This window comes from Corvus hawaiiensis, chromosome 1 (genome assembly GCF_020740725.1).
Source record: "Corvus hawaiiensis isolate bCorHaw1 chromosome 1, bCorHaw1.pri.cur, whole genome shotgun sequence".
Taxonomy (NCBI): Eukaryota; Metazoa; Chordata; class Aves; order Passeriformes; family Corvidae; genus Corvus; species Corvus hawaiiensis.
In genome coordinates, this window is record NC_063213.1 from 51,434,399 (window position 1) to 51,460,541 (window position 26,143).

General features: G+C 36.8%; 1 protein-coding gene across 7 annotated transcripts in view; it reads left to right on the forward strand.

The window, feature by feature from the left end:
- Positions 1-26,143, forward strand: part of DGKB (diacylglycerol kinase beta) — a 382,874-nt gene that overhangs the window by 31,328 nt on the left and 325,403 nt on the right. For 5 of the 7 annotated variants that reach the window (XM_048304373.1, XM_048304417.1, XM_048304415.1 and 2 more), the window contains exon 1: positions 16,382-16,507. The exons of 1 other annotated variant lie outside the window; for it this stretch is intronic. The gene's annotated coding sequence lies outside the window, so the exon portion shown is untranslated. Of the gene's footprint in view, positions 1-15,779; positions 15,878-16,381; positions 16,508-26,143 lie in introns of those variants that run through there. One more of the 7 variants, XM_048304384.1, reaches the window with a different exon arrangement.

The window sequence follows — 26,143 nt, forward strand, 5'->3', positions numbered from 1 at the left end:
CCCTTTAAAAAGAGAAAAACGTCTGCTCAGGCTTTCAGGGGTAAATGGGTATGTTTTGAATTGGGGATAGTTCTTGAACAGTGTGCAATTATCTTAATGCCTCTCAGTAATGTAACATCACAGACTGCAGCAGTTTAATTGGATACCTTTGTATATACATAAAGTACGAAGTATTTATTGTCAGTCAAACTCCAGTGAAAATATAGAGAAATGGAATGAAATCCATAAAATATATTAAAAGTATTCTTCAATAAGTATCTTCCTGTTTAGAAACAGGTTGAAAATAATAAAAATCTATAATGACTGGTATCCAGAAGAATGTTAGCTACTAGCACAGCAGGAAGTGTTTCTTTAAGGTCAGGCTGTACATATAGTAAAGTAGGAGAACTTTGTATCTCACAGGTGCTTGCCTGTTTCTGTTCATACCATGTGTACCACTTCTGATGTATGAATCATTTGGCATAACAGACAATTTAAATATAGACAAGCACATTTAAAATCATGTCTGAAATTACCTTTTAATTAAGATGAACATTGTTTCTCATAGCTACAAACAATTTTTTATTTTTTATTCATGAATAATAAAGCTGGATTTTCATTTGTTTCCTCAAGGCTGAGGATTGATTTTGCAAGATAAAAATTGTTTTGGCACAGCTATCAAGGGATAACAAGGCAGCAGTGAATCTGGTTATGGAATGTCCTGTGATGTAATCATCTAATACATGTTAGTTTATGTTCACTTCCCCAAAGCAATTTTATTGCTTGAATTCTGAGCAGCCTTAGAGTCAGTCCATTGCAAATCTTCTATTAGAAGTCTCTAGTTAAACCTCTACACTGTGCTTAATATTCTTCTGTGTTGCTTACAACTAAAACTTAATAACAGCTAGGACAACTAGACGGAGCATTCTTTACACGATCCAAGGAAATGGGGTCTCTTACTCTATTTAACTATGCTTCACTTTTTCTCTGTCCTAGGTTCTGAGAGGTGATTGGTTTAATGCAGAAAATCTGCTCATTACTTATGAGCTACACTGAAACAGATATGATTTCTAATTATAAAAATTAGGGCAAAATATAAATATTTAAGGCAGCCTGCTACAAAACAAAATTTAAAAAAAACCCAAACAAACTGTAAATAAATGAAAATCTTACTGGTTTTTTGACTAGTTTGTTCAATTAACTCTTTGCAATTATTCTGTGGAAGGAAATTTCACTATAATCTAATGGAGATTTAGTTAATGGGTATAGATGGAAAGCTAATTAAGTATTTAATTTCGTACTCACCATTTTCAGCATTCCTGCATTTGTAAAGAGAAAGCCAGAAAAAACTTAAGAGACCAGCCTCTCTGGCTTCTGTGGATGTATACACATCCAAAAGACTGATTTGTAGTTTTTTAACTGCTATTTCCAAAATATGTCTCAGTTGTCTCACTAAAATGTCATAAGCCTATAGGGAATTGTGTTGCATCCATGCTGGGCACTATACAAAAAGAAGCAGTTCTACCTAATTCACATTTAGACAAGACAGATGAGTGGAAAAGCAGACCTCAAGTTAACACAAAGAGGAGTCTCAGAGTTATCCTGCAAGCCAGCATCAGGACCAGGAAGAGAAAAGATCTCTTGATTCTCACAGGAATATCGTGGGTTTTAAGTAACAAAATCTTTGTGAGTCTTAATAAAAACTAATAACTAGTTTAGTTAAAGAAGCATTCTGAAAGGTTCCATTTGTTTTGCAACATATCTATTTTTCATTTTTAATGCAGCAGCTGATTGTTCCACAGGATCTGAGTATCTACATTCCTTTGATCAACTTGGAGTATCTAGGAAAAGAAACAAATATTCCATGGCTGTGCAGCATGAATCAGTGTCCATTGTATTTTTCCCAGGATACATTTTCTCTACAGAAATCAATTGGTTATCTGCTGTGCAGAGCAGTTATGCTAGTTCCATAAAGTAAAAAACAAAAACAAAAAACAAAATCCAAAAACCCCCTCAACAACAACAACAACAAACAACAAAAAAAGCCCCCAAAAAGCCCCAAAAAACCACCCCCACCCTCCTTCATTACACAGCACCAAATTTGCAAGTGGAGATAGACCTATAAAATCTGCTATAAATTCAGGAAAGTCTTTGCACAGACATGATCTCTTTTACAAAGTGTAAATTTCAGAAAGGGCTGGCTATTACATGAATAAAAATCTCAACATTTCGGTAAGATTATTCATTAAAATTCCTTTTGTATGCTTTTCTCTTAGCTGGGTTGGTGGAATACAATTTCCCTTAGCTATCTGATCTATCTATTGCAAGGGAAAGCTGCTGCTCTTTCTATTTCTATGTTTTCTTTGCTTTTGAAAATACATCAATTTAAGGAAGCCTAAATATAACTAAACAATTAAATAAAATTTTTTTTGCATTAAAATTATTAGGCACATCTACTTCTTTTCTGCAACATATTCAGTCCCATTCTTGCTTATATATTATTTTGCCAAGGCCATAGCTTTAGTTTTGATGCTATGGTTCCAGTCCAAATATCAACTAAAGTGTTAGAGACTCTACTTTTTATATAGTTGGTACTGGATTATGCTTCAGTAGCCCAGTGGGGAATTAGAAAAGCAATTACTTTTATTAAGAAGCTTAATTCAATGAAAAGACCTTTTCAAGGAACTTAATCTCAACTGGCAGCTCATTGTGCCATTAAAAAATAATAATATGGTACTAGGGCATCAGCGAACCAAAATATTGCTTCTTTGCAAGGGATTTTACAGTGAGTGCTAATGATTTTGTTCTTCTTTTGTGAATTATGCAACTTTCTTGAATTTTTGATCTATTCAATCAGTTCAGCTGGGAAATTGGAAGGTTTCTAACAGTAGCATCACTTACTGTTTCCTAGGCTTGACAATTATTCTGAAAACCTGTTAGTAAGAAGGTGTTTTTCAAATACATTTTTCTTATTCAGGTGCATTATTTTTATGCAGACGTAGCATCTATGATTTTTGGCAAATTACTATAGTTTACTTTTCAGTCCTGTTTATCTCAGGGTCACTAAAATCTTGCTGACTGCTTCCTGAAAGCTGTGTATCATCACATTTTTTGTTGTTTTGTGGCATTTAATGTCAAATATTACAAAAATAATGTAACTTCTTTATGGGCCTTACAGATATTTAAAGCAAATATCTAACCCATTGTTATATTTTTTTCTAGCTGAGATGTGATTATTAGGAAAAAGGATTACAGACTGAGCATTATAGTTTGGGGAATTTCTCTGTGTTCTTATCTTCCATATACATATATATATATATATATATATATATATTATCCTTAATTTATACCTCCTTAATTTATATTAAACAAACTTTCTATTGTGTTTCCAGAACTTTTTTTCTATTTTCTCTTTGTTATTATTTAGTTTCTTAAAAATATGAAAAGTTAATATGAGTTAGTATTTGGAAGTGTCCAAGGTCAGGCTGGTTAGGGCTTTGAGCAACCTGGTTTGGTGGAAGATGTTCCTGCCCATGGCAGCATTGGAAACAGTTGGTCTTTAAGGTCCCTTCCAACCCAAGCCATTCTATGATCTATTATTTTATGTTTGCATCCATCAGTTTTTCTCTGACCTCTTTATTTAAGGCTGTCTTTCTGCTCTTTGCATATAGTTCATTGGTTTCATTTTTTTTTTCCTAAAAGCAAGAATAAAGTACATTTATATAATAGTAACTAACAAAGATCTCTTAGTTTTCATATATCTAGGATCCCATCTCCCACCACTTTTAAAATGAGTATTCACTAATACGGACTAATTTCTCCCAGTGTATCCTGAATGGTGTAATTTAATAACTTCTAATTGACTACAGTTGTGACATCTAATTAAAAATTTAAAATAATGTGAAGTGAAGGATTTTAAAACTATAATCGAGGTCTTTTCATTTGCTGTACTTTTCAGTCTAGTCAAAGCTCAGCATTTTGTCCTAAATGCAGGGCACTTTTTCCTTAGAAAGGAGAGAAGCAGCTCTTGTGTACTTTTGCTTCTGATAAAATTTGCAAATTTGGCCATTCTGGGAACAGACTGATCGCTCAGGCTGAGGCAGTAGCTCAGTTATTTAAGAAGTAGCTTTGAGCAATTAGTGGCTGTATCTGCATACTAAAATTGTTTTGCTGCTACATTTCTATTTAAAATGGAAATGTGTCATTGTGTGGCCAACTTTGCCACAAGTCCTTAGTGATATCTTGAAAAACCTGCAAAATCTGAGTCTCTGGAAGGGGCTGTACTGTAGCTGTACAACACCATGCTGAATCCTTACAGGGACAGAGTGTTTGTACACCGTAAGTCTCACAAATTCTTCTCTCCTGTCTGTTTCAAATGCTTCATGCCAAGTATTACCTCTCTTAGTACTTTCAGTCTCAAAGAGACCTTGCATTGGGTCTTTGTAAATTGGAATCCTTGTTCTTTTGTAGAAGTGACCCAAATTGTCCCTGCTTCCCACTGTGTGCATGTGAGTCAGCTGACAGACCAAACAGAATATGTAACTGCTTCACTTATGCTGAAGCCTTTTTCCCAGCCAAGTTGCTAAACTAAGTGTCTCTTACCTGCTTAGCCTCTGGCTTTTACAAAGTTTACAAGAATTTATCATCCCTGAGATTTCTGCCCATTGTTGGAAAATAGTGCGACGGAGCACGAATGCATTTGTAACAGAACCAACTATTTTAAGCTTTTCTACTAAATCAATGGGGATTAGGTAAAATGCTGTTATATCATAGAATCATAGAAAGGTAAGAGGTTAGAAGAGACCTTAAAGATTTTCTACTTCCAAGCCCCTCTGCTTTAAGCAGGGATACCTCTCACCAGACCAGGTTGCTCAAAGCACCATCCAGCCTGCCCTTGAACACTGCCAGGGTTGGGGCATCCACAACTTCTCTGGGCAACCTGTTCCAGTGTCTCACCACCCTCACATTAATAAATTTCTTCCTAATATCTAACCTAAATTTCCACTCTTTCAATTTTTCCCCATTACTCCTTGTTCTATCACTGCAGTTCTGACTAGTAGTCCCTCTTTGTCTTTCCTGTAGGCCCCATTAAGATTCTGGAAAGTTGATATGAGGTCTCCATGCAAGCTTCTCTTCTCCAGGCTGAACAGTCCCAACTTTCTCAGCCTAAAATATATCTTAGATTTCTGGCAGTAAAATCAGCTTTGCAAATTACAAATTTTTCACTAAATATTCCGTCACCCTTGTTAAAAGCTGAAAGTTGTTTTTAAAAGCAGAGTACCATTTGGATAAGACCTGAATTTACACTCATCTCAAAAAATAAATTGAGTTGTAGCTTTATGATGACCATCACAGAAATAAAAACCAAACCAAATACAACAAAACAGGAAACTGTTGAACTTTGACAGTTGCAAGCTCTGTTTCCATTTTCTCAAGGCGGCTCAGGTGAGGAGTTGGAGAAGTCCTTATGTATATCTTACTCCAGAACCCCATACATCATAGCAGTTCTGATGGTTGCAGCACTATTTGGAATTGTTGAGCAGGATGATATCTCCCTTTCCCCTCCACCAGTCCTACTTCCCTCAGTATCTATGTCAGGTGAGGCCTCCTACAGAAGAATCAGGGATCAATCAATAGAGAGTAGAATTGGTGCATAATGTCTGAAATTCCAGCTCACAAGTGCTAAAACACTGCACCAAGAATAACTGTATGCAGGTGGATGACTATTCATGCATATGCAAATGTACAATATCAAGGAGATAGTTTCCAGATAATAAGCCTGAATACATAAGTGATAGAAATTAGCAAAATTTTCAGGACTGGTTTTTGTTCTGAGAGGGGCTGTGCATGTTTATTCATACTATCAGACAGAAGTAATTCCATTCAAGACAGTCTTGAAAATAAGGGCTAATCAAAGTGTTTGTTATACATTGAAACAAACTCAGCATTGCAAAGCTATTAAAACTAAAATATTATAAAAACTGTTAAAGTAATTACAGAAAACAGAAGAAACATTAAATTAGTTGGTATACTCAAAATCTGAGTGCAAAAAAGTTAGCCTGAAAAGTGAAACTAAGGGAGTAGCAAATGCATGCATTGTATTTATTGTTTGGTTACCTGATTTTGGTTTCATTTAGCTTTTAGAAGCAAACATTTCCTTTGCCACACAGCTATAAGGTTGGAGTTCATATAAGCCAGATGAATATACACAGTTCCATGGACTCATTTTATGTTAGAGATCAAACCAAATTTGCTACTCCATTGTGCTGGCACTGTGTAAGTATTTCACATCAGAGAAACTCATTGCTCCAGATAATTTCAGTCTAGAAAAGTAAAACATATATAAGTAGATAAAAGGCTTGCTACAAAATAGTATAAATAATTGATTAGATTATATAGGCAAACATTTAAATTAAGCTCCATGTATGTTGTTCTTGCATCTTGCTGTTTAGTGCTAAATTCAATATGTTTCTTGTTCTTTAAAACTTAGAAACCTGGTGTTGCACATATTCACATATCCAAAACAGTGCTAGTCTTCATGGTTGAGACATCATGGTAGTTTTTGGAAAAGTTGAACTAGAGTCAAAAGCAAATTCATAGCATAGTTATTTAAACAACTTTATCTAATAGACATTTCAGGGTATCTCCAACAGGTATTCACATCATCTTAAAAGTGTCACCATTTCTTTTTAAAAATTTGTCAGAAGAATGAGAAAGTGACAACATCAAAATTAGAAGAACTTGTTTCATGACCTTTTCTGAAAGTGTTAAAAGTCCTCACCTCCACTATGCCAGAATTTTAACATTCGATCTGGTCTTGATAGAATCTGTCTCTGTAACTTCTTTTGAATTAAAGAAATTTTATTGTATTTGAATTCAATTCAAAACATGTCATTATAGACCCACTAGGTGGAAAAGCATCCTGGAACCCAGAAGAAAAAGAAGGTGGAATCAAGTTCTTGGCCCTCAGTAGGAGTATTAGTACAGTACCATTCCTGTGTTTTGTCCAATTCATCTTTTCTCTGTTGGTTGGCATCTGCAGGTAGTGAGGATGATGAATTATCTTCCTGTGAAGCAAGATATGCAAATTTGTGACCCTTCAGGAAGAGAAGTCTGAACTAGGCCACTCAGGTCATGTACTTAACCCCTGGGCAACCCTAGGCAATCTGCTCTTGGTGATGCTGATTGAGCCAGGAGGGTTGGACCAGATGACCTCCAAAGCTCCCTTCCAACCTCAGCCATTCTGAGGTTCTGCTAAATTTTTGGAACATTGCCTCTTTGACTTCTGGCTTTATGTCTGAGTGAAAAATCAATTTCCCTGTGGTTTGTACAGACCTTGATTGAGTATTTATGGTAGTAATGATGTGAATGTGTATTATATTTAGTCTCCTGAAGGGGATATGAAAGAAAATGGCCCACTAGTGGGCTACGCATTGATCTACTAAACACTAACAAAAATAAGGAATTTGTAGACATCTTTGAAAGTAGAACTTTAGTTACACAGGGATTTTTTTTTTTTCTTTCTGACTAAATACTTGAGGTTTGTTGTGTAAAGGGAAGATTTTAAAAGTTGCAGTCTTGAATCACAGTGCTGATTTTACGTGTGTAGATCCTGGATGTCAAGGTCAAGTAATGGACCAATAGCAGAACCGGAGTAGACAGCAAAATTATCTAAGCTTGCCACTGAGTGCTTTACTCACAGGATCCTGCTGCTTTCAAAAACCAGTTCCCTTGTCTTCATCCTATTTATATGATGTAAATCTAGAATAAACCATGCTGATATCTGTGACAGTACAACTAGAAGAGCACTTAGCTTTTAACTATAGCACATCTTGTAAAACAAAATACAAAGGCAAAAATGTATTGATAAATTTCTAAAATTTTCCCTGGAATCTGTATGTGAATTTGTTCCCAGAGAAGTGAGTGGAATGTGTTTTTTGTTACATACATGTTTAAAACACTAAAAGACACGAGCATTTAAATGACAGAAGAAAGTATTAAGAACAGAAAATTTATTAACTTTTAACATGTATATAAAACCAAGTTACTTGATGTATCTGCAGTGTAATGCTGATTTGTATATTACATTTAAATCCTTTAAAATATAACAGTGAGCAAAGACAGCAGTATCAGGTACATAAAAGTAAAATGTATGGTTCTTTAGGGATCTACTTTATTTTAGATATAACAAAATATCTTTTATTACATTGTTATAAAATATGTTGTTCAACTGATTTAAATAGATCGCTGACATTTCAGCAAAACAAATCTCAGATGAAGAAAAAGTAAAATCATAAATTCCCCCAAAAACTATATAAGAATCTGAGATTTAAGGGCTATAAATAGAGTAGGTGCTAACTAGCCACTACTTGCCACTACTGGTTTCTCTTCTTTGATTGCCTTGAATCCACCAAAAGTTTCTTTTTGAAGAGTGCTGGTAGCTTCCTTGTTACTAACTTGAAGAAAAAGTACTCTTAATTTTTTTTCATTGTTCAGCCCACGTTTTCTGCTTCCCTTACTTAAGTTTCACTGATACCAACCATTTTTGGAGACATTCTTCCAAATTCATTCCATCAACTCTCTGGAAAACCTTATTTTAAAGTAATTAAATGCAATTAGTTCTCTTTTCTCTTACTATTTTTTTTTTCAATTTCCTTTTACAGGTAAGTCTTCTTAACTATTTCTAGTTTATTTCAGCTTTTAATTTCTGTTCACTTTCAGCCATAATAATACACATGCCTCTTGAATATGTAGAATGGTAGTACCCAAACCCTAGGTCTTGCTGATTGTGTTGTTAATTATTCTCACCAGTTAGGTATACTCATGCCAATATAGTTTGGTATATAACTCTAGCTTACTAACATAGTATATCTCCTTCTATCTGTTGTTTTTCCAAAAATTTTTTCTCCTGAACACATTTAATGAAAATGCAAATGAAGTAGGGCTAATTAGTTAGGTCTAACTAGTTAGAAATGCAAGTTTTGAATTCTTTTAGTTCACTTGATGGTTTTATGACAAGTTATACTCAAATATTGTGAATGACAGGCATATGTGTACTTTTTAATTTCAACCCTACTTTAAAATAATTTCTTATAATTCTTTTTCTTTTTCTTACGCTGAATTTTTTAGGGTGCTTTTTCAAGCTAAGGAAAATTGTAATACCATTAATTTGCTATGTATTCCTTTTCCTTTCTCCTCTTTCCTTATGCTGCATCAACCAGGAAAATGTTGCCATTTTCTTTTATGGTTTACACTAAATGCTTTCTATTTTCATGCAAATTTCTAGATTAAATGAAACCCATTTGTGTCTTCATTACTGATTCATTAGTTCTTTAGTCAGCTATGTCTGTACTGATACTTGTTTGATTATAATCCACAAAAGTTCTGTACTGCCTCTGTGGCAGACATACATTCTGTTCTATGTTACCTCTGTCAATCCATGAATCTAGGGAAGAGTAGCTATTCTAATTTCTGTTCGGTTTTTCTCATCAGAAATAATGCAGAGAGATGATTCTTAGAAATTTCTCCTGCATATTTATTTTTTAGGACATGACATCCCACTGTTGCCCTTTCATTATTCTACCTGCAGGAAGCCCATGTGCAAGCATGATATTTAACATAACCAACAAGAGAAAAGCAACATTTAGAAGAAATTTAGAAAACAGAGGAAGAAAGACACTACACTCAGGAGTCCTTCAATATCTTTCATTTTGTATTTTAGTGACAGGAATGATCTCTGCACTAGATGATTACAGTGAGTGAACTAAAATCATCCAAGTTTAATAATTTTGTCCATCAGTTCCACTGATCAGAGAATATATTGTACTTCAATTGCTCTTGAACTAAGTTTAAACTATAACAAGAAACCTTCATGTAAAAATTACATTGGTCATTGAATGTTAAATAGTGATTCTGCAATATGTGTTAAAATTCAACAAATGTTTAAGGACATGTTCTATCTTTTCACACAGTTGAGACAGTTCAGTAAACATACATATGGTAATTTTAAAAACATAATTTAAAAGATAAATGCATATTTGAGGTATATAAATAAATACATCTCTTTTTTTTTTTTATGTCTGCTAGCCATATGTTCTTTTTTATATCCTGCATATATACTTCATGAAATGTAGTGAAAAAAATATGAATATTACTCTTTTAATGCTACATCCAGAAATAGACAATAAGTGCATTTTGCCCCTTACCTCTTGCCCCAGTTAGGTACTATAATATTTGTATAGAGCTAAGTAGTCTTTATATTTTAGAGTTTCAGAATGAGTGAGCTGTTAGACGTTTACTTCTTAAGCAATCTTTAACTATATAATATCTTTTCAGACTGAGCAAACATCTCTCATTAAGTATGGCTAAGGGCTCATTCCTGCATCCAGTTGAAACAAATAGTGTCTGTCATGTAGATTTTAGGAGCTTGTCAACCCATTGGCCTGTCACATCTCTGAAAATCTTCCCACTGACCTAAGGTTTGTCCAAGGTCCCTCTTTGAAGTAGGAACAACAGAGGGGAAAAAAACCTGCATATGTACATGGAAGGTAAAGATGAGAGTAAGTTGTAAGGAAAAACCTTTAAATTCACTGAAAGGTACTCTACTATACTGCCTTTGTCTTTGCTTCTTTTGTACTTGTCATTTTTTCCTGTAAAGCACTAGAGGTAATATTATGAGACCAGAGTACAGACAAATCCATTAGTAATTCAAGCACTGTTACACCTATATGACAATCTGTATAACCACTGGCTCATCTAGGACTGTCCAGCTTGGCAAAAGGAAAGCTTTGGGGACACCTAACAGCAGCCCACAGAGTTAAATGCATGAGGAATCTAAAAAGAAGGCAGAGATGTGTTCTTCAAAGTTATGCATGGTGGGAAGACATGGAGTTATGGGCATAAGTGGAAATGAAAGATTCAGACTTGATATATGGAAAAACAACTTCACCATGAGGATGCTCCAGCCCTAATCAGGTTGCCCACAGAAGTTATGCTGTCTCTGTCTTTTGAATGAAACCCCTTAGTCTGATCTCAGATTTGATCCTAACTAGAAATGTCCTGAGAGTCTTTTCAGCCAGAATTATCCTATGATCCATTATTCAAGGTGTGATCTATAAAATACTGGTTGGAGGGGGCTAATAACACCCCTTGTTATTGCCCAGGATGGCATTGGCTTTCTTTTCTGCCAGGACTCAATGCTTACTGTCTGACAAAACTCCTGGGACTTTTTCAACAGACTTAGTCCCCAGCCAGGCCCCGTCACTGAGGGTTTTTATTTCCCTGGTGCAGGGCTTTGCCTTTATTCTTGTCAAATTTCATAAGGTTCCTGCCAGACCTTTCCTCCAGCATGTCTAGGTCCCTCTGGATGGCAGTCCTACCCCTGGCAGGGGTTAATTAGTCCTCTCACCTGCAGACTCTAAGAACAAGTACTCCTGTGTGTCCTTTAGGTCACTGACAAAGATGTAATGACATATCCTCTATCCTTAAAGATGTCAAGATATATTCCTGGGTAATGACACTTGCTATTGGCATTTAGATAGAGTACAGCCCATTAACCACTACCTTCTTAGCCCAACCATGCAACCAGTTGCACACATATCTAGTTTCCACCAATCCAGTCTGTTATGTCCCAACTTGGACAGGAGAATGTTGTGGGAATAAACATAAAAGCCTTGCAAAAGCCAAGATAAGTACCATCCACTGGTACTTCCATTTTTCTCTCATCCATATATTCAGTCAGTTCATCACAGAGGACAGTCAGATTGATCAGGCTAGATTTATCCTTAGTTAATTAATGTAGATTGTTCCCACACATTCTGCCGTCCTTCCTATTACTCAAAATGTATTCCAAGAGGAGTCAGCCCAGGATTCTCCCAGGGCAGAAGCACTGAAGCACAGAAGACTGATCTTAGCACTTGGATAATCAAGCAAATAATCTTGTATTCCAGTGTTAAATCAACAGGTGTGAATTTAAATGCTTTCAGTCTTAAATCTTGATTGCATTGATGAAAGAATAGCTAAAGATTCAGTCAGAGTATCTCGTATACTGGATAACAAGCCCAGAAATAATAGTTCAGCAGATTAATGTAATTTCCTCTAGTTTGTCAACAATCCTTGATTTTCTCAAGTACAAATGTATGCTCTGTGGCATATTTTCTTTTAGCTGCCCTAGACTTTATATATACACATGCGCACACACATACATGTATATACATGCATATATATTGAATATCAGTAATGTGAGTGATAGTAGACCAGCCAATGCCTCTAGGTATTTCACAAGAATTTTTCCCATCCTGAACTGTGTAAAGTATATTACTGTGTAAATAAGTATATGAGTCAAGTGGACTATACCTACTATTCTACGGTGTATCGTTATCACTACAATAATTAATGTAAAGTGATATAAGCATAATCTATGAAAGATCTTGTTTCTGACGAAATGGTTTGATTCCTTTGGATCTCTATTACTGATTGCTTGTGAATTTGCTGTTTCTGGGAAGAAGCAGTGTAGTCTTACTGTGTTTTGACATTTCCTGATGAAAACACACAAAGTATAGAATTACTGTGAGGAAAGATTTTTTTTTTTTTTTTCCACTTAATTCCATTTTCTCCACAAAACTCTTTATACAGTGTAAAAATGTTCTAAATTAGATGAATCAAGTTTTGAGAAGATTAATTTTTTTCTTGAATGAATTTTGTGAACTACATTTGTTTCTTATAACCATATATTCTGAAAAAGATTCTCTTTATATATAGCTTGCTGTTACCTCAGCTGATTTCACATGGAGTCAGGCTATTTTTCAATAGTCAGTACCTGTGACACGCCACCACTGAAGTCAAATTTGTAATCCTGAACCTTGTTTCTTTCAAAACTACTAATATGCTATAACTGCAAATGACTGGTATTGTTGCAATATATTGAAAGAAAATAAAACATATTGGAAACTGAGAATTATTTTTGCTGTTAGGATTCTTGAGTTTGGTGCTTTATTCTTTCATGAATCATATAAAAATGTAGGGCCCCGAGTTCATCATAGTTTTATGAAATGAGCAACCTAAAGTCATGCCTTGCAAAAAAATTCATTCAAATATCCAAACACGGATCTAAGTAGCTAGTATAATAATTCAATATTTAAAATTCTGGCTGTGGCCTCTAGACATCTGTTATTTTCTTTGCTGAGGGAGTGAGCTGTTAACAGACAATCTTTTTGCATATTTTAATCTGTTTGTGGTAGGAGGTTGACTACAGGAGGGGAGGACAGGAGCATATACAGTTTGGGCAGCATCCTGCTTCTGGAACAGGATGATGGAACTTTGTATTGAAACCAGAACAAAGATGTGAACGTGCTATGCACAAACGCTGCCACTGAGCTCTGTGCTGAGGAAGCTCTTAGCTATAAGCCATAATCCATCTATCCCCATCCTCTACCTGTTCTCAAAACAGCACATAATACAGCAATGTTTCTAAAACTAGGCATGTGGATAGCAATCTCCTAAGTATTTTCCAGTGGAAAAAAGAATCTTAATGTTAGAGTCCTTCAGTTTGACATCTTTTACATTAATCTTTCACAGCTCAGCTGTACTGAGTTAGCTTTTGCCTGTGTGAGGGTTGCTGCTTTCCTAAGGCAAATGAAATGTTTAATAAATGGGTTAATTTTTCTTTCTGTGTTGCTAGACCTCCAAATTTATCTTTGGAGTTTTAAAGCTACAAATGTCAATGGAGTTGTCATTCCAAACTGTAAATGAACTTGTGGGACCTTTTCCATTTCAATAGGAACTGAAATTGGACCCTGTTCTAATACACAGCAGGAGAGAACAGTAAAGGCCTAAGTTAAGTGAATATATGGAAGTTATTCACAACATAAAAAAATGTATTTTTAATTATGAACTTTTTTTTTTTGCAGCAATTTTCATTTTTTATATGACCTTGTGTAACTGAGAGTGTTTCAAAGCAATTTTTAAGGCAATATGGTGATTCAAAACCAGCCCTCTCCCCCATACCACGAGATCAAACATTTTATTGCAAGGCCTATAAAAATTTTGCGTTGTACTGGAATGATTTATCACAATTAAGTAACTACTCACTGTATTTCAGTGCTTTGATCCATATTTAGTAACTTGAGCCTCAAATATCCTGAGACTGAATTCTTTCCCTGGGAGAAAAAGAATCTCTTGAAATCAGTGTTTTAAAGGGAAAGCAATACATTGGACACAGGGAACTAAAGACGAGTACTCGGCCTGTGCAACTGTGAAGCTGGCATTTGGAAAGATATTCATAAAGTTGACTGCTGGATGTGAATTTAAAGGCTATGGTGTATGATGCTACACCTCTGAGAACATATTTTTCCAAAGTTACAGAAAAGTTGTTGTTTCTTTTGGTTTTGTGTGAATATGAAGAGAATAGAATGGATTTTTAAAAATACATTATGAGTTTATTAAAGACAATCAAAACTGTATCAAAATGAAATTTTAGTTATGAATGCCTCTGTATCACTGAGGATATGGTATAAATATGTATTTATTGCATTACATAACATAAAATTGCATTTTACTTGTACACTGGAAGCTCATCCAAATTTTCAAACTCTTGTTAAACAAAAAGTTGGAGTGTCAGTGAGTTTTGGAAATGTGCTAATTCAAAACACTTAAATGTTTTTTATGATGTTGCAGAGAATTTATATTAATAAGATATAAACTTATCTCTAATTTATAGAGAGCAGGTACCACTTACACTGAGGAAACCATGTTCAGTGCACTAGGTGAATTAAGGAATGCTCCTTTAAGTAACCTCTTTATAAACAAAATCAGGCTGGCACAGTTTTGCATAGTTCCTAAAATAAAGAGGATTCCAAGAATTTCTAGCACTTGTGTCTTATGAAAATGAAACCCTTTAAATGCACATTTTAGAAAGGAAGAATGGATACAAGTACAAAAGAAACAAAAAATGGTAAATGTTTTTTATTTTCAAACTTCTACAGATTTATTATATAAAATTATTAGCAGTATGCTAAATCTCATCTACATTGCCTAAAACACCTTTCAAAGCTAAAGCCATTTAGTGCCATACAATTAATAAAGTGACTATAAATAGACATTAATATCATTATAATTAAACAAAAAATCATGTTCCCAGCTGAAGTTCTGAGGCTTATCTGACCACTCAAGAGTTGGTGAAGATGGAAGTTGGTAGTGCATAGAAATCTCTAATTACACACACTGGGAACCTGTCAGTGAAAGTTTGATCAGCTCCCTAGTTCTGTGTCTTGCTAAATGGCAGGCACTGGCACAATGACATTAATTTCCATGCCACTGCTACTCTGGTCTCTCATTTTTTCTTTTCCGAGTAAATCTGCAAATTCTTACAGGCCCTGGCTGGGTTGTTGCTATCCAAAACAGGTGCTGAAGGAAAGCGGGAGCCCAGGGCAGCATTCCGCGGAGCGAGGTTCGCGAAGGTCCCTCGGCCGGATGGAGGCTGGCGAGCCGGGCACGGCGGGCAGCTGCTGAAGCGGCTCCTGGGCGCCGAGCCGGGCACTGGGCCGGCCTTGCCGGGGGACAGCGGCTGCCGAGGACCGGACGGTGCCGTGGAAGGGAGGGCGCAGCCTCTCCCGGCTCCTCGAGCCGCGGACTCCAGCGGCGCAGCGCCCGCGCACCTGCGTGGGAGCCGCTCCGCAGCCGCCGCCTCCTCCCGGCGCCCCCGCAGCAGCGCTCGGCCGCGCAGGTAGGCGCGGGGCCGCCGTGCAGGTGCGCGGGGCGGGCCGTGCTCGGCCCCTCCGTGCCCCCGCGGCTGCGCGGGTGCGCCCGCTGTCACAGCCCCGCTACCTCGCGGCGGGCGGGAGAGAGAGCGACAGGCAGCCCTGGGCGGTCGCCACCGGTGGGGAGACCCTGTAAACTTTGGGTAAGTGTTGCGCGGGCTTAGCGCCTCTCGGCGCCGGGGAGCAGATAGAGGAGGGCTAGCGGAGCTTTGTGGAGCGGTGAGCGGGTCTTGCCGCACCGCCGCCCCAGCGCGGAGCGGGCGCGGAGTCGGCGGGCGGCGCCCGGGGGATGCGGGCTCTGGACAACAGGTACCGCAGCTGCGCGGGGGGCGGGAGGGGCTGCGGAGGGGGTGTCTCTGTGTGTGTGAGTGAGAGTGTGTGTGTGTGTGTGTGTGTGCGCGTGTGGCTTCTCCCCTCCCCCCTGCCGCCCGGCCGGGAAGGGGGTGGGAGATGTGCTGGCGCACCGCCGCTTAAAGCCGCGCCGCCCGGAGGCGCCTGCCCGTTCCCGAGAGGAGGGCGGCTGCCGGATCCGCGCTGTGCCGCGGAGGGCGGCGAGAAGCGGGGCGGAGGGCGGCGGTGACCCCGCGGGGCCGGGCCGGGCGCGCTGGGCTGCGGCAGCCGGCGGCGGGGCGGGGCGGGGGGGGAGGCTGGCGGCGGTGTTGCCGCCGTCGCTGGCGGCGGCCCGGCTGGATGGCCGGTCCCGCGGCTGCCCAGGGCGCCGGGCTCTCTCGCATCCCAGGGCCGAGCGTTCCCTCCGCCCGCATCGCACTGCAGTAAGTTCGCGAGTCGCTGGGCGGCCGAAGTGGTGGGAGCCGCGGAACTGGGGGGGGGCGTGATGCACGAATGTGTGTCTGGGCGTAGTGGAGGGGCTAAGCTGAAAGTTGTAGCTAGCCGTGCTGTGTTGAATTTGGCACGATGCGTCGCTTTGATTTCCAGTTACTGCCAATTTGCCTCTTCGACCTATATCACTTTGCTCAACCCCAGTCAATGTCCTGATGCCCGGGTTCAAAACGGTGAAGTGCTGAGACATCCAGTGTAGATGCGAACACATCCAGGGCAGGAAACAAAAGATGCAGCTGCAAACTTAGGCTTTAAAGGCTGGTCTTCTTAAACTTTACGTGTTGATGTTACAAGCTCATTCTTGTGTTTTGGGTTTCTTTTGTTTTGGGGTTTATTGTTTGTTTTTGTTTGTTTTGTGGCCCAGTGTTGTTCTGATTCTTTTTTAAGAACAGTTTTATTTGTCAAAAGTGAATGTAATTACATTTTTCATTTTGTGTGTCCTGTTTTGGAGGTGGATTAAAGGTTTTCTCATCAGATTACTATATCATAAGTATTATTTTTCTATAGATAAACAATCTAAAGAAGATTGTAGGGTCTTCAGTTCTTCAATGTTTGACTTCTTCTAGAAATTTAGGTAGAACTTTGTTAATTTTCAAAAGCAGTTTTATCTGGTTGATGTAAGCTTAGAAAAAAATGGAAAACTTATAAAATCCTATCATAAAAAAGGCAATGCAACAGGATGGGGAAACCCAATAATTGTAGCAGGAGAAGTAGTCTTTTTAAGTTTTTATAAAAACTACTCAACAGTTTATACTCCCATTTAGGTTAAATGACCTAATGTAGCAAGGTAATAGTTCTTTGCACTTGAATGGTATGGTGCACATATTTAGAAAGTCATTATGCATCCCGAAAAAAATCCATACCAAGAACCTAATACGCATTCCCAAATGACTGGACTTGTGCTATGCTTTATGGATAAAATGACAGGAAATAAGTCCCTTGTTTCTCCCCAAAGTGGTAATTCAGTATTGCTCAGAGCCTGAAATGTCTATCTAGTACAGAAGGAGAACAAGCATCAAGAAACATGGGGCATCACAAAGCAGCACCTTCCTCCAGGGGCTTCTCTTATCTCTTGTTCATTTGTCGAGGTAGAAGGACTTTGTTGCTTATCATGGCAGGGAAGGCTTGGAACAATTATTCAACAGTGTGAAATGTTGGTGGAGTGATGCGTTTTACTCTGTGGATTTGAAATATTTGGGTCCAATTGTGTTAATTTAATTTAGGGGCCTGGAAACATCAGAACTTGCTGTTCTTAGGCAGGTTTAGGAAAAAAACCCCTTTCTTATGTTTTTTTAGGAAGAGGTATATATGAATTTTTACATACCAGGTGAAATAATCTTTCCTAAACACCTATAGGTGTCTTGAACAGTATTCAGTAGCAATGCGTGAATGAACAGATATTTTTTAAGAGTTCATACAGTATGAAAATAATAAAGTTAATTGTTTTGAAGAGCACTAAATATCAGTCTTTTGCTTACAAGGAGGTTCTGCACTGTTACTGCTCTGCAACTGTCATTCAGGTGTCACTATAGCATGGGTCTGGGTACCTCTTCCCTGTGGAATGAGATCACTGGAACTGGAATGAAGAGAATGATGAGAGAGTTGTAGGAAACCTGTTAGAGCAGCATTTTGATAAAGCAGAGTGTAAATAGTACATTTGGGAGTAAAAGTAGTAATAGGTTCATGCTGGAAGCCTTCAGTCAGCTGGCTGGAAAGCTGGACTGGGCTTCTTTTGTTTGGTGTGTGCATGTCAGCAGCACTGAGTTCTTGTGAATGGCACATACAGAATGAAAGATAATAGCTTGAAGTCATGCTTTATATTTAGTGTAATAAAAACTAACAGTATATAGAATAGAATCATGGAATATATCAAGTTTTGAGTGACCCATAAAGATCATTGAGTCCAAATCCCTGCTCCTCACAGGACTACCTAAATCTAAACTGTGTGACTAAGAGCATCATACAGATGCTCCTTGAATATAGATAATATACGATGTATCATTCTCTTTGAATTGTTATGACCTTTATTACATCATTGATAAGGTAAGCCTTCTGCATACAATTTTAACAAGTCTTTTTAAGGCTTTGATTATTTCTGATGTTTCCTTGGTTAAAGTTAACTTTGTTGCAAAGGGCACTTTACATGATATCTATATACACAGAGTAACTTCTCATCCTGTGTCCTGATGAGAGTTGTGGATCCTTGTGAAAAGTAGATGATGAAACATTTCCATCTGTATCTGGAATTATGGAAGAGTGATGATGATTAGAAGGGAGTGGGTTACAGAAACAATTGGTCTTCTTTTGCGGTTTGGTGTGAAAATCAAGAGAATTTCAGCCAGACTTTTACCTGTGGAAAAGGAGATGGCACTCGTTTATTTTGAAGTTATGATAAAGTTCTCCCAGTCAAATCTGGGAGATGTCAATAGAGTGCAGTGCTGTGGAAGAAAAGGATGCTGGCCTCCTGAAAGCTCCCTACAGCTTGTTGCTATCCAGTAAGGTTTGCAACCTGCTTCAGCAATTCCCAACTGAGCTTTGCATTACTGTCTAAAGTGAAAAAGATATCAAGAATATGGACTACACCTTGCTTGCTCTGGATGTAATTCCCAATTTTTTTTACACTTGTGCAGAATAGGTTCCAAATGTTATTCTGAAGGAACTACAGCATTTCACAACCAGTTTAATCAATAGAAGCTGGTATAAAAGGTTAAAATCAATCTTTTTTGTGACAAGAATTCCACATAAAGGGTCTCTTGGCCTTCAGTTGTGAGTTTCTTCAGTCAGTTTATTGTTTACTGTGGCACTTACGAAATAATTAGTAACAGTAATAGAAGGCTTAAGGCTTGTCCGTAATTTTAGTTTTTCATAACAGTACTTTATTAATAATTTTCTCTTTGGGGACTACTTTTATAGCTAAACTAGCAAATTGACAGTACTGGAAAGCTGAAGAAGAGACATGCTGGGTTTCACTGAGAAGAGTTTGATGTTCGTAGTTATTTTTAATGCCTTGCCTAAAAGAGTGAAAAAAAGTTAAAAATTAGGGCTTTGAAACTAGTATCTTGATTTTGTCAACCTGACCTAGTTTTCAGTACACTAATAATGCTCTTACTTGGATAGAAATGATCAGATGCAGGTAAAGTATTTAGGCTAATTTCGGAAGTTGAGAAGTAAATATTCATTTATTTAGTTGGAATTGAGATGAGTAACTGTCCCCAAACACCCTGTAAAACAGCTTTATGCAATGTAGAACACATTTTCTTTTTTAATTATTTCTGAAGAAAATAAAAGGCTTCTCTGAATAATGTTTGCAGCAGTTTAGCCCTGAAGGGATATCGTTAGTTTGCCATAAGTTTAAAAGCTTAACAAATGTAAGTATTTGGAGGCTGTTTAATTATTTCTTGTCCTACCCCTCAATACAAGTTTGGAATGTAAGTGTACAACTCTTTGTTGTATACTTTTGTTTGACACAATCGTTTTGCCCTAAATGATTTTTTGAAAAGTAAATAAAACAAAGACAAGCGAAGTTGTAGACATGTTTGTCAGTTCAGTGTTACCAATTAGACTTTAGCTTTATGTTTTTAGATGTTTGTTGTTTACCATAGTAAATCATGACTAAAATGACCTCTAGATACTCCCTTGTTCTCTGTTAAGGATTTTAGGACTTTTTTTATGCTGGGAGAAATATTTAGTTAATACAAATGCCATGAATTATTTAATCATCGTTAGTTTGATTTTCAGCCACATTTTGATTACTTGGTTTGGAATTGTTACTTTTTTTCATTAGACATTCAATGAGATGTCTAGTGCTCAGCAGTTGTAATAAGAAGCTCAGTCTCTAGTCCTTGCAGTAGTACCAATCTCAATAGAGATGTGATGAAAATTTTCACAAAAGTTTATGTTGGTGCATCCAAATCTGTGAGCCTTCTGCGTGACGTGGTGTTTCGCTTGCCTTTTGGGTTGCCTTGTAGATATTATGAAGCATTCCAATGTGTTGGTGGTTTAGTCAGGGAATAGAGAAAACTCAGTTAATAGAAATGTCATTGTTTTCTCCTTTGTCTTTTAAAGCATCTTGTGTAAAGTAAAAGCAACGAGTCAAATTTATTCTCTTTGATCTAAATTTGTCCCCAGGTGGACGCTTCTGATTTATACACTGGTTCTAGTTTGGAAATTACCTGAAATCAATCCTGAATGCTCTTGAAGTATACGTGGCATTTCTGTGCAGTCACATATTTGTATGTTTGTGGTCTTAGAAAACTGTTAAGCCAAATTTCAGTGAAATAGAGGAATGGCAAATAGTAAGGCAGCTGTATCAGCCTAGGAGAGAATCCCAGATGGTGTGAAATCAGCAAGTTTTCCTGTCTTCTCTTCTGAAAGGAAAAGTAGTGTTTTCTTGTAAATCTAGACTACAGAGATTATGGCCTAGAAATAAGAATATGAACCCCTGTGTCCCAAGACTCAAGGGTCTGCTGCTGTTTTTGCCTCTTTAATTGTGGATTTTCTCCTGTTTCCTGCATGAATTTATGAATTAATCAAGTGAATGGGAAGCAATATTATGCCAGAAGTAGGTTTTAAGAAGGGAAGAAAGAAAAAAGAGAATCAACAAAAAAAAAAAAAGAGATATCAATTTTTTGGCTATAAATGTTACTGGAGTAGATGAAAACTGAAAAATATGTGATTAGAGGCAGGAATGAATTAAGCATGCAAAAGGAAATCTAATGCTTACCTTTTTTTTCTTTTTCAAGATTAGTCTTCAAGGAAAACTTTTTCTAAAATTCAAAATTTAAAAGAAACCAAGGTAGTGAATTCTGTTAAAATGTTTTAGGTTTAGAAATGTAAAACTTCAATTAATCTCCCTTCTGTAACCAGAATGCTGCTTTTGTACACCCCTAGAATATTTTCCTCAGTATCTTTACTTTGTCTATTTCTTTCAATTTTGATAATTTGGTCATCATTTAGAAATAAAGTTTTAAAAATGTTAAAAATACGCATTAATGGGTCTATTCTGTCTTTTTTTCAATATCTAAATACCATCTGGCTACCTTCTGTCTCTCCTACTATTACTAATGGAAAGTCAAAAGCACCTGCTGGGGGAAATTTTAATTTTAAGATGAGCATCCTTTATAAGTCAGTTGAAGCACATTCTGGATGTTTCCAGGTCTCTCAATTCATTATAAAGGGTGCCTGGCTGGTGTGAGTCGTTCACAGTTTAAAATCTAATTTTAAGACATCCATCTTTGTGTGAGATAAATTATACCCTTGGATATTTCCTCAGCTAGGAAGGTAAGGAACAATTGAACTCCTAAGAATGTATCAAATCTTCTCCATGCATTACTGATTATAAACACAAAGTAAAATAGCCTTAAAACAGTGGTTCATTAGAATGGGCCACATACCAGACGTTAAGTATCAAAGGACCTATTTTTAAACGTATCTAAATAAACAAGTAGTCTGGAGCATTTCTGTTTTTCTTCATGTCCCAAAAACATGACTATGGTATGTTTTTATCAAAAAGTCTGTCTTAATTCGTTATCGATATAAAATATTCCAGCAGTGCTTTTTAATGAAAAATAAAATTACAGGCTTTTCTAAAAATTCTGGATTTACTTTGAAACTATGAAACATAACTTAGGCATTTAGGTTTACTTTGTTCTACATGTCATATGCATTGAAAAACTACTACATCTCTGATAAGGTTTATCTTCATAAGCTGTTGTAAATTAGAGTTGTGTAGTACTGCAGCTACTTCTGCTCAGGAAGTACAGTGGGTCATTTTGCCTGTTTTTACTTTAAAAGCACCAATGAAGAATTTGTGTTCAAACAGCCCGACAACTTCTATGTCAAAGAATTCAAACCTTCTAAACAATATGATGTCTTATATAACAGAGATATAAAAATTTGCATTGCTCTTTGTTAGGCTTAGTGCTGTTGACACAACTTATTTCATAAAAGTAGAATGACTGGGGTAATCCTCAGGAAACTCCCAGATTTGAATATGAGATGATGTTAAAAGTAGTATAGTACTCTGATAAGAATATTCTTTTACTTCCTCTTTAAATTTAAAATTCCCAGTGGTTATTTTGTTTTCCTCACATTAGAAAATATCATGTTCATTTATGAAATGTTTTGCTTTTGTAAATTCAAAACGGTTACTCGTAGAAAAGCTTTATGTTCTGTCACAGACTGTTTCCTATAAATATTCACCCATAAATTACAAAACTGGCTTATATGAGGGTTCAATATAATTTTCTACCCTGTATTGCACAGTACACCAGGGTGGTAATTTTTATATATCTCTGTTGGTGTTGAGAAAAAGAGTCTTGATGAAGATCCAGTACTTATATCTAGTTGCCTATTCAGTGAACAAGAAGTTGTTCAAGTCTCTTTTAAGAATTTTGTGTGTTCTTATTTAGTTCTGATGAGGTGATGAGGTCAGGGTAGGTCATCTGTCAGTGACAGAAGAATTTGTAGAATCTTACAAATACACTTTTCCAGCTAAAAGAACATATTCAGTCATATTTGAGTGTGGTTTAACAAGCAGGTAGCTGTAAAGGAAACTAACAAGGATATATGGGCTATATAAAAGATCTTATACTTCTGAGAGTGCTCCTTCAGGGTTTAGGCCATACTCCCTCTGACCTTATCTAAGTTCAGGGCATATGCCTGATAACTCTGGTCACTCCATGAAGCTTTTTCATTTTGGACCTTACGTTAGTGACTCAAAATGCTGTCCAGCTAAAGGAAGAGATGACCCTAGTATCCTAGTATGATGATGTATTGAGACAGCGAGTTCTGCATGATTAGTCCAGGACCCTAACTAAAAGGATAACAACTCCTGTGGGGGTGGAGTAATGCTTTCATCATCTAGAAACCTTGAAAGCTTCTGTAATTCATCCATAATTCATCTACCATCTTAAAGTAAAATGAAATAAAAGCTTTATTTTCAAAATCCAAAATAAACTACTGTGGAACATGGACTTTTAATGACAGCAATTGTAGAACTGAGACATTCTTACTTTGTTTATTTGTACTAAAATCAGATCAAAATCTATGTATCCTGACAAGTTACAACTCCTTGGATTTGCTGTTCGGTCAAGCTCCAGTTTGTCTTGCATTATTTACATTCTTGGCTGGTTTTCACTGGAGAGCATCACAAGCAGGAAAGGTTTTCCAATTCTTATACATATTTCTTGTCATGTTCTGCAGTTTTCATTCAGATTCAAATGCTTCATCCCTTCCCCATGTAGAGTTCTTTAATTTATTCTGGAAAAGTTTCATTACTCCTCCCCTCGTCTTGTTTACTGCTCTCATTCTTTGGAAATGCAAATATGTATTTGGCAGAGCAGGTGCCATCTCTTTTAAACTGAGAGCAAATTATTAACTCATGAAGGAATAAAATCCTGTTTCTCTCCAGGGAACTTGATGCACATATCCCAATATGAGATCTTGTTGCTGAGCCTTGTGTTTTCATATCAACATGTATGTTGATAGCTATGCTTCATAACAAATCAGTATGAATCACATGTGTAGATCATTATTGCATGTTAATATCAAAATTGATTTTCCTTCAATTTTATGTTTGAGGGACATGTAGACAGTGTACAGAGGTGCATTGAACCTGTATGTGTACTTTTTTAATGTAACTTAAATGTCTCAAACACTTTAAAGCAGAGTCTTCTACAGCCATTTAAATGTTTTAGGGATATGCAAGAAATGGTGTGGCTGTTTAAAAGAAAGTTCCTTGGGCAAAGCTCAAATTTTGGAGAGATTTTGAACTGTTAAAAAATCAAGCACCTGAAGTAAGAACAGCTTTGGAAATGATTTTCAAACTGTGGGTGTTGAAGAGGAGAAGATAATACATAGTATTACCTTGTTTTTAACAATGTTGTCATTGATTCTTCAGATTTAACACATACTCCACTGAATATTTCTTTTTAAAGATATCCTAATAGAACTGAAGAAGGGGAGGGGAGGGGAGGGAAGGAAAGGAAGTTCAAGACAGCATAACCTTTCTGACTTAGTACTTTAAAAGCCTCATAATACTACGAAATACTTTAAAGTGGTTGTAAACAGCATGATGAAGACTTTACATATTGTTATTAAGTTTATCATGGAGAAGAATCTTGTGTATTGTAGATGGATTCTTTTGAAAGAGTTAATAATGCAGATTACATTCCTCAGTATAGTTGGAGCTGGATTCTGTAAATGACACCAAGCACAGTTACAACTAAAGGGGATGTTTCCATTGGTTATTATCTAGATATTTTTGAAAACTGTATATTGCCAGTAAAATAATTTGTTTGTATGCCCCTTCTCTGTGTTTGTGGGAAGTATGAGTTGGATATGTGGCAAGTGAACACCCTCACTACATAGTGTGGTAAACATTGTGGCATTTACTTCTTCTTTTTCCAGAGAAAAAATAATTACTAAAAATCAGTTTGTCTGGATTGTTTGTTTGGTTTTTGTTTGTTTCTGGGGGAGTCATACTCTGCACATTGTCCTGAAAGTTCACTGTGGCTTATTTATATCCTTATCAAGGCACTATTAGTGGGGCAGGTGAATGGGATCATTCTTCAGCCTTCTTAAAAGCGTAAGGATAGCTTTACTGTCTGGACTATGGAGTATGATGTCTCCTTACAGTGATTACCAAGCAAAGAATATAAGAATATGCTCAGCATTTCTGGAGTGTTCCTTCAGGTTCCAACACTCTCTACACATTTATTATTTTACAGATATCTGAGATAGACCTATATAATTTTGAAACTGGAAGAATTCTAGTGTACTCTTATTCTTCGTGTTCTTTTTTGTCCTCTTTTTCCATTTCTACTGTAATCAATTCACAAATCCAAAAAAGCTCTGCATGTATTCAGAATGCAAGTATACCAGGGATCTATACAATGAAATAAATTTTTTTATTCTAAATTTTGTTCTGAATACTTTTTTTGAATGCTGTTGAGCACTGATCTGATCTTTACTGATTATAATTACAAATTTTTGTTTTATTTCTGAGTGGTAGCTCATCAGTGATGAGCTCACTGGTCATCACTTTAAGTGTATTGCTAGGATTTTTTTTATGTGCATTACTTTAGATTTATCAATGCTAAGGTATATGTATCTATTCCAGTGGGAATTGGAGGATAGCATTAGCAAGCAAGAGAAGGGACAGTTGGACTTAGGATTTAGTACCTATATCATACCTAAATTCTGTTTCAACTCTCTAAATCTTTTCCTGTGCCCATCCATAAAAACATTGTGGAGTCTGTGTTAAGTATTTCACTGGTATGGATATAATAACAACTAGAACAATGACTTGTTAATCCATTGGAAAAGGATTTGTTTTGTTTTTCTTTGTGAATAATATATAGCGAACTTAAAATTATTTAAAAGTTACCCTATGCAACAATCTAATGTGTCACACCTCCTGCATAAATTTACTCATTTAAAGAATTATTAAAACCAAAAATTTTTAAAAATATTTTTGAAATGTTTACATTTTTTTGTTTTTCTGTGTTTGCCAGTCTTCTAATCTTAATCTAATGCAAAATACTCTGCTGCATAGTCCATAGATACTT